The sequence below is a fragment of the Terrapene carolina genome, unplaced genomic scaffold, assembly GCF_002925995.2.
Source record: "Terrapene carolina triunguis isolate 2854851 unplaced genomic scaffold, T_m_triunguis-2.0 Scaffold843, whole genome shotgun sequence".
In the NCBI taxonomy this organism is placed as follows: Eukaryota; Metazoa; Chordata; order Testudines; family Emydidae; genus Terrapene; species Terrapene triunguis.
Genome location: NW_020665194.1, coordinates 164,325 through 173,678, shown reverse-complemented (window position 1 = coordinate 173,678; position 9,354 = coordinate 164,325). Strand labels below are relative to the sequence as shown.

General features: G+C 46.7%; 1 pseudogene; it reads right to left on the bottom strand.

Annotated features, from left to right (window-relative positions):
• LOC112103232 overlaps positions 1-5,897 on the bottom strand; it is a 16,088-nt pseudogene extending 10,191 nt beyond the window's left edge.
• Positions 5,898-9,354: the final 3,457 nt, after the last annotated feature.

Below are 9,354 nucleotides of genomic sequence, written 5' to 3'. Positions count from 1 at the left end.
TAAATAAATAAAAACCTGAGCGCCGCCCCGGCCCAAGGTGCCGCCGCAAGCACGTGCTTGGTCGGCTGGTGCCTGGAGCCGGCCCTGGCTAGGAGCAAGAAACTTACATCATATTTAGAACCCAAATCTTCTTCATGGCAACGTCTAGCAGCGATATCACTAGGGCCTGTTCCAAAGCTCACCAAAATCAATAAGAGTTTTTCCAGTGACTTCAGTAGGATTTGGTTAGGAGTTAAATGACCATCCGTCTCTGGGGCAGCAGATTTCTATAGCGGCTGCCCGCACTATTCTGTTGTGACAAGCAACAAAGAGTCCTGCGGCACCTTATAGACTAACAGATGTATTGGAGCATGAGCTTTCGTGGGTGAATACCCACTTCGTCAGACACATGTACTTTTTACAGATCCAGACTAACACGGCTACCCCTCTGATACTATTCTGTTGTGGTTATTGTTAGAGGACTTTCCCTTAACCCCTTCCCAGTTCTTGTCATGCAGACAGAAAGCAGAAGACCAAAAATCTAAAGTGCAGGCAATGTGATGTTTATTGGGGTTAGTTCCAAGCAAGCATATCCATAGCGCTACACGCCAGTACAGTTTGTTTCCCGGTGTCCCCCTTCCCAGCTCTGATGTCGCAGAGTCTTTACCCCATGTCCCCCTCTTCCCAGCTCTGATGCCGTAGAGCCTTGCCTGTGTCCCTGTTCCCCATTTCCTCCTCCTTAGCAGGTCCAATTATACCTTCAGTCCCTGCCTCTAGTCAGACCCCTTACAACTTATGGTCATGTTCCATTTTGGAGGGTCATCCCACCTCTTTTGTATCCCGTGGGAGGGTGAGGAGTAAAGGTTGTGTACTGGCCAACGCCAGGCTTTTCTTTGGACTTTAGTGTTTCTTATGCCTCCCTCCCCCTTCCCCTTTGCCCTTCCGTCCTAACTGGTTGCTTGACCTTGGCTTGAGAGAGGAGCCAGGCAGCCTTGCAGTGTATGCTCATATATTACACTCCCACCATACCCTGTAACACTTTATTTGTTCATATCTGTTCCTATTATACTAACAAACCAATCTGGCCAGGCAGAAGCAACACACCGTGTTTTTGTCCTTTGTTCTTCACACATATTAGTAAGGATATAGGAATATCAAAAGTCAAAACCAAAATTCTGTCTCAGGTTAACAAACAGGCTTTTATTCTAACCGTTATGTCTGTTGAAAGTAAAGCCAAAAAATGGGGGAGGAATTTGTAAAAATTTTTGAAATTTCAAAGTCGTTTCTATTTTTCAGTGTTCAAAATGGGACAACTTTTAATTTGTTTGAAAAATATCATGAAATAACTTGAAAAAAATTCACATTTCTGTTTCCCCTTTTTTCTAAAATGTAACAAAATAATGTCCATTTCCACCACCATCGCATTTTTTCTTTTTATTTCATTCTCTCTGGAACTCTTCCAAAGTTCTCCCATTTTAGAAAAATTGGCAAAAAGAAAAAGGAAAAACTAGGAGAAAAAACCTGATAATTATTCATGTTATTGTACTCAGTGGCAAAAAGGAGTAAATGGGGAAACAAAGGGATAAAAAACATTTGAAATTTTGAAAAAAATTTCAGCTTTTTAAAACCAAAATGAAAACTTCAGTTTGAAATGAAAATAAACATTTTTGTTCATTCTGAAATTTCATGTCAAAAACCTGAAATTTCTTTATTTCTTATTTTTATTTGCAAAAGACAGTTTCCCATAGGAAAAAAATGTTTTCTAATAAATCCCATTTTGCTACAGAACATTTTTGTGGTTGAAAAATTTCAACCAGCTCAAGTTGAAAGACTAAAGGAGAAACTACTGTTAGCTAAACAAATTACACTCACATTATCAATGGAAATATTTGGATTATTAAAACTGTTTCCTTAATCTGTTTTTCTTTACAATGAGAATAAATAAGTCATAGTCTTTCACAGAAAGGAACATGTTTCTCACTATTCCTCATCTATTAGACTAAGCAGAGTATCAACAATGTCCCTGTGCACATTTGCCTCTGAGTAATAACGGCACCTACCAGCAGTTCCTGGCTTGTATTTTCCACACTTGATTTATACAACAGAATCTCTTCTCTCTCTTTCTTCAAACTCTCCAAATGGCTCTGAATTTGGGGCTAACAAAAGAAAAACTGGTTTAGTTTTGGTTGCTTTTGGAGGGTTTCCCTCCCATTTTATTTATATTTTCAAGAATATCAAATACATAGTAAAATGGGTGAATGCTCTAACCACCTGACTATACAGTCACTCTCATGCTTGCGGTCTCTCTTTCTCTCTCCCTCTCTCTCTCCCGCAAATGACTCTCTAAGTATTTAACCCCGATGGTAGGGTGACCATATTTCCCTGTGCTAAATATGGGACACCTGGTAAAATTACTCGTATTCAAGCGAGTTCAACGGCAATCAATCAGAACTAAGCAGTAGAAAATGTTCAAATCAACATCAAGTTGACTGAGCCTCTGTTAAAAAGAAATACTGCGGAGATGGATTCTTTTTATTTACCTTCTTATCTTTAAGGCTTTAGGTTTCACATGAGGAGAGGTGACACACACACACTCCGGTACACCTCTCTCACACAAGGGGGGGGGGGGTGACTGACCAACCTGACCCTCCCTGCCCTCCCCACCCTCCATGCCTGCTTGGGCCCCCAGGGCAGACCCGTCTGTCCTGGTACCTGGTGCCACGCCTTCCCAAGGCAACACATGGGGACACGCAGGGTAACCCTCCCCAGATTTCTGCCAGGGTTCACACCAGAATGTGGCCAGCAGCACTTTTGGCACCATGTGGGAGGGAAGGGATGGGAGCTGCTTCCACACATGGTGAGGGGGGAAGGATGACCTGGCCTGTATCTTTGCAGAGCTCCTCTCTTCCCCGCTCCCTTCCGCTGCTCCCCTGTGGCTGGAAGCAGCTTGTCCCTTCCTGCTCGCACAGTGCCAAAAGGCCACATTCTGCTGTGAACCCTGGCAGAGATCGGGGGAAGGGGGGCATGTGACCCTGCGTGCCCCCCATGTGTTGCCTCGGGAAGATGCACAGTGTCAAAAGGCAGCTAACACCTCCAGACTGCTGCTGGCCACCGACACAACTCAGCCGCTTCCTGTCCCCTGGCTACATCGTGGGCAGGAAGAGGTTAAGCCCCAAGGATGCATTGTGCACCAGGGCTGCAGGGGCTTCAGTGAACCCGGCCAGAGAGGTGGCTCAGCAGGGGAGGGTGCCTAAGGGATGGAGCGCTCCCTGGGGGCAGGACCCAGGGTGGCGGGTGCGAGTGAAGAGGGTGTTATGCCCCTGCCTGGGAGGCTGCTGTGGAGCCTGCAAGGTCGGGGCACAAACAGGCTGGAAATTGCTCCCCCCACCCCTACTCCAGAGCTTAGCTGAGTGGGGAGAGGCTTCCCCATGCCAGCGCTGTGCGGGGCTTTGGCACATGCAGGGCTCGGCTCCTCCTGGCCTGCACTCTAGACCAGAGGGCACTGACCCAGCCAAAGGCGGTAGGGGAAGGAAGGAGCCTGTGGGCCAGGCTGCTGGTGAGCTGAGCGCTCTAACCAGGGGCTGGTTCTCTGCACAAAGAACTGGGGGGAGGGTTAGCTCAGTGGTTTGAACATTGGCCTGCTTAAACCCAGGGTTGTGAGTTCAATCCTTGAGGGAGCCACTTGGGGATCTGGGGCAAAATCAGTACTTGGTCCTGCTAGTGAAGGCAGGGGGCTGGACTCGACTCGACTCGATGACCTTTCAAGGTCCCTTCCAGTTCTGGGAGATGGGATATCTCCATTAATTTCTTTCTTTCATTGGGAGTGGGACGTGTTCCACTGGGGATGGGGGGGCGGGATATGGAGGAGGAGCAGCAGGGTGGGGGGGGGGAAAGAAGGGGCAAAGCAGGGAGAGGACAGCTAGAGGGGGAGCATGTAAAGGGCCAATGGGTGGGCAGCGGAGGCGACATGTAACCAGACGCTGCCTGGTGCATGCTTGCACTCACAAGCCATGGCAGGTCGCAGCACGCAGCCAGTAATGGTCAGGGGGTGGAGCCCTGGGGGCCAAGAGCCAGCACGCAACAGGGACTGCACTGATGGACCTGCAGGGGGAGCGGCCGGCCCCATGCGCTGCAGCTTTGCCTCGTGACCAGCCTTGCACACCCACACCCATCATTGGCCACTGGACTCCCCTACACTCACCGCTGGTGGGCGGACAACTGGTGAGCAGGAATCCAGCCAGTAACAGGAACCACCAGTACTGATGTGGGGGAGACAGGACAATTTTCCCATTTTTAAGAAAAAGTTAGGACACCTGCAGGAGGGCTTAAATACGGGGCTGTCCCTTTAAAGACGGGACATCTGGTCACCCTATTTGTAACACATTGTGATTAACCTGTTTTGGCCCAGTACCATATTTTAAACACCAAAAAACACCTTGAAGACAATATTTTACCACTGAGAACTGATTATTAGAGCACTGTTATTAACCCATTCCAGCCCAGAGCCGTATCTCAAACACAAAAAGGACCTGGAAGACGCTGTTCCAAAGTGGGCCAGAGGATGAAATTTATATATATATAGCACATTACCGTGAGGACAATATTTTAGGAATGAGAACCGATTAGCAGCACACTCTTATTAACCCATTCCAACCCAGAACCAGTTTTTTAATAGTGTCAAAAGTTGTGGAGCAGAAACATTTAGGCCTATCTAAAGATTACTAGCGAAAAATAACAGACTGTAATACCCATATGAGAGCGACTCTTCCCAAAAATACACAACAAATAAAAAATAACAAATGAAAAGCAGAATCAGTCACAATGACTTATGTGATGAGTATGATCTTCACTGTGCCCGGGAATGGTTTGTGTGTCAATACACCCAGGTCCCTGAAATCTCTGTAAATTTGGATCTTCCAGAAGTTATTGGTATTTTTTAAGAGGTGACAATATTGAAGCCAACTACACTTCTTTCATATGCCACGTTTCAGCCAGGAGACTTCTACTTTCCCCCGTCATGTGCCTTTTTTGAGGAAAATCCAGCAGTTCCTGTGGTTGCACTGATTCATGACAAGTGCAGAATACACACGCACGAGATTAGGGTTGCCAACCTTCCAGGATTAGTTAAAGATTAGGTTACGTGATGAAATCTCCAGGAACACTTCCAACCAAAATTGGCAGCTGTATTTAAAAATGTTATTTCTCATTTCTAGCAAAATATGTGCCCCAGGTCAGCAACTGTTCCACTGTAATAGTTCTGTGCTATATGTATACATTTCAGCCCACAGGTCACTTTGGAACTGACTTTTCTCAGTCCTTACTGGTGTTAAAAATGGTTTGGGCCCAGAACAAGTTAATAGCAGTGTGTTAGAAGTCTGTTCTCATGGCAAAAATATTGTTCTTAAGGGTGTCTAACAGTATCTGCTCTTTTTTGCAATAATTTTTTAATTAAAAGCCGTTCCTGGCCATTCCAGCCGTTACACTGTCCCGTGATTTCTTACCTTGTAATCCTCGGCAGCCTCCTCTATGGGAACCACAGAGTGTTCTTTGTGATCTCGGGACAGATGGCAAACCATACAAATGGGGGTTTGATCCTCTTGGCAGAAGACATCTAAAATCCTCTTGTGTTTTTCACATACTGTCCCAACTTCTGGTTCTTTTGTTGGCTCCAATGTAAGTGTTCTGGAAGCTTCTACAATATTCCTTAGATGTCTGTTTGGTTTGAAGCTTCTCTGGGAGAAGGTTGTTCTGCACTCAGGACAGCAGAAGTTTGTACGCAATCCCTCCCAGTACTGAGTGATGCAGGCTTGGCAGAAATTGTGCCCACAATCTAGAGACACTGGATCTTTAAAATAATCTGTACACACTGAACAAGTCAGTTCATCTAGGAGCATTTTTGCTGGATTCACAGTAGCCATGGCTGCTTCTGCAGAGAGGAGATTAATTTAGTTTCATTTTACAGTTCTCAGAAATGGGCTGATTGTGAACTTTGACCACCAAACAGGCGTTTCCTGTGTATTCATTGTCTCATGTTACTCTTGCAAGTCCGGATACACCTTGTCGTTTCCTTTGGCAAAGGGAGGCTCTACCACGAAAGACTGTGGAGTGGCAGCACCTGTCACTGCTGGTCCCTGCAGTGGTGCAGCATGTCCACTCTGCAGAATAGTTGTTTGAAAAACAGCCCCTGCCACATCCACACCCAGCTCTATACAGCGTTTCTTCCCGCCATTGCTGTGTCACTGTGTTGTGGGACTCCAGAGGTACCTACAGCATCGCTCATGGCACCGCTCTCTGCAGCAGGTGTTTCTGGGAAAATTTACAAAGTACTGTGGGCTGCCAATGGTATTCCAGCCTTTAGAAGGGGAACATCCAAGAGTCATACTCCTCCACCTCAACCCAATAACTGTGGCAGTGACCATCTTTATTTCTACTTAATGTTTGCCTTCTGCAATTGATACAATCATTTCTAAATCCTGTCTTCCTAGCCATGTTCTCACAGGTCACCAGGTATATACAGATAGTCTGACAGCGGAAGAAGGAAAACAGGTGGCTGGAACACTGATGGCAGGAGCCGCTGCTTGATTCTCACCAACTGCAGCATGTTCATACCTTGTGCCAAAAGCTTTGCATGAGGCACAGATGGACTTCTTAGCCTCCATCTAACTCATTCGATGTTCTGATCTGCAATGCTATTCCAAGTGACAAAAAGGCCTGGTGGATCTGTGTTGATTCCAGTGACATATGAAATCAAGTGGTTTTCACTGTGAGAGGTTTTTAACCCATTTTTCAGAAAGTAACATGCAGATTCAGACCAAATTATCAGACTCCTGAGTGGTGGACTTATCTCTGGGGGACAAACACTGTAGTTTCTGCTTGTGAATGAGCCTCTGTCACTCGCTAAGGTAGTGGAAATTCCTACTGATCTTTGGGTTATAACCTGTGAGTTGGACTCTAATAAAATCCATCTGGAAGACATTGGGCCTATTATCAGAAGAGATTTAGGGCAAAGAAGTTACCATTAGGCCCTTACTACTAAAGAAATCATTTTTTGACAGTAAAAATCTTCTCAGTTATTGCCCTGCATATAATCTACCTTTTAAGGGAAAGTTCACGAAGAATTTTTTGTCAAGGCAACTCTGGTGCTAGTTGGAGGACCTCAGATTTCCTTGACTCCCGTCAGTCTGGTTGTTAGCCAGCCTTTAGCACACAGACTACATTGGTAAAGGACCTTCTCCTGATGATGGGTGAAGATCAAGTCAATCATGTTGACTCTTTGACATCTGTCAGTTGCCTTTGATTTACTGCCTATGGTGAATTGTAACTTACAGCGCTACACTCGAGTGGCTTTGTCCTTTTCTTTCTAGGAGGATCCCATAGGCAGTGCTTTGCAATTTTCTGTCTGCCCTGAGGACTTTTTCATGCAGGCTGCAATCTGCTTCTATTCTTAAATTAAGGAGAGAGGTCTCTGAGCTGCTCTTCCAAATTTTAAAACAAGCCATTCAACTTTGTACTTTTGTGCTGGGAGATTTCATTCTGAGGATAGAGCTAATACGGTAAGTAATCATCATATTGCATGGCAAGAGTTCATGGGCATAATTTCATCTAACCTTATCACTGCTAATCTGAAGGCTGAAGTCCAGCCCCTCCCTGTTCGTGGAGAAGGGTGAGTCTATAATTTATGGGAAATTACAAAACAGTGTTAGGAAGTCCTGTGTTCTGATTGGCCATTAGACATCATGTTGTAACATATATTGCAACCCCACGCAGTATTTTTGTGGACCATTGTATTACATTGATGAAAGGTTTATGTATGATTGTGTCTTACTCCATGGGGGAGGGTACCACAAGTCCTCCAGGAACTTGAAAAAGTGTGTGTGGGCGGGGAGGGGTGGGCGAGGGATGAAGGGGAGTCGCTGTTACTGTAAACAGACCAGAGGTACCAGCCTCTTTAGGTCTGCATGCCTCTGGTAGGGACACATGGCCTCCCCTTTCACACACACACACCACACCTTGTGTGCAGCCAGCAGAAAGGGGTGTCAACAGGAGCGGCGCCAGGGTTTTTGCCGCCCTAGGCGGGGGGTCCTTCCGCGCTCCCGGTCTTCGGCGGCAATTCTGCGGCGGGGGGTCCTTCTGCGCTCCCGGTCTTCGGGGCACTTTGGCGGTGGGTCCCGGAGCGAGTGAAGGACCCGCCGCAAAATTGCCACCGAAGACCTGGAGCATGGAAGGACCCCCTGCCGCAGAATTGCCGCTGAGGGCAGCAAAATGCCACCCCCCAAATCCTGATGTCCTAGGCGACCGCCTAGGTTGCCTAAATGGAAGCGCCGGCCCTGGGTGTCAAAGCTTTAACTGTCTGAGGAAGGTGGAGTGGGTTCAACTACTCAACCTTCTTAAAAATACTCTGTGTGGGATCATTCCTCCATCAATGGCCCTTCATGGCAACCCATTGCATTATTCAAACAAGCAAAAAGCTTACTTTAAACCTGTTCAAGTTGCTAAGAGCAAATAATTCCCAACTCAGAACTAGAAAAGCCAGGCAATAGAGCAAAGCCAGACAGACACACATCATCTTCTCACAGGGTCTTCTTTTTGCAGATACAGATTAACACGGCTGCTACTCTGAAACCCATCTTCTCACAGTGTCACAGGGGTGTTGTGAAGCACCATTATATGCCCTGGCAAAACAAAAGTTCTCCACCAGCCAGTCCCCGGTCAATCATCACACCCAGCAAGGAAGGTGCCAGGGCCCACATGACCCAGTTTGCCCCTCCCACCCATCACGTCTGTCTACACTGATAAAGAAGAACTGGAAGATGTAGAATACTTTGCCTACCTTGGCAGCCATCTCTCACAGAGGGCTGACAGGGATGTTGAGATTCAGCCCAGAATCCGCTGCGCCAGCCTCGCCTTTGGCCGTCTGTCTCGCCAGGTGTTGAGCAATCACAACATCAGAACACATACTAGACATTTAGTTTATGAAGTGCTGGTAATCCCAACTCTCCTCTATGACTGTGAGACTTGGGTGACCTATAGAAAACACCTGAAAAACCTGGAATGCCAACATCAGCGCCCCCCCGGCTAGGGGGAAAGTTGGCGCTTATGAATGGGAGGATCATTGCACTAATGTCAGTGTCCTCCTAGAGGCCAACATCTTCAGTGTTGAGGCCCTGATTATCCAGCACCAGATGAGGTGGAGCGGGTACTGTGTGCGAAAGCCTGATCTATGCTTACCCAAACAACAGCTGTATGCCCAACTCACCAAAGGAGAAAGGAAACGGGGAGGCCAAAAGAAGCACTTTAAAGACACCCTCAAGATAAACATCAAGAGATGTGGCATCGACACCACACACTAGGAAACAGCAGCCCACGATAGGGATA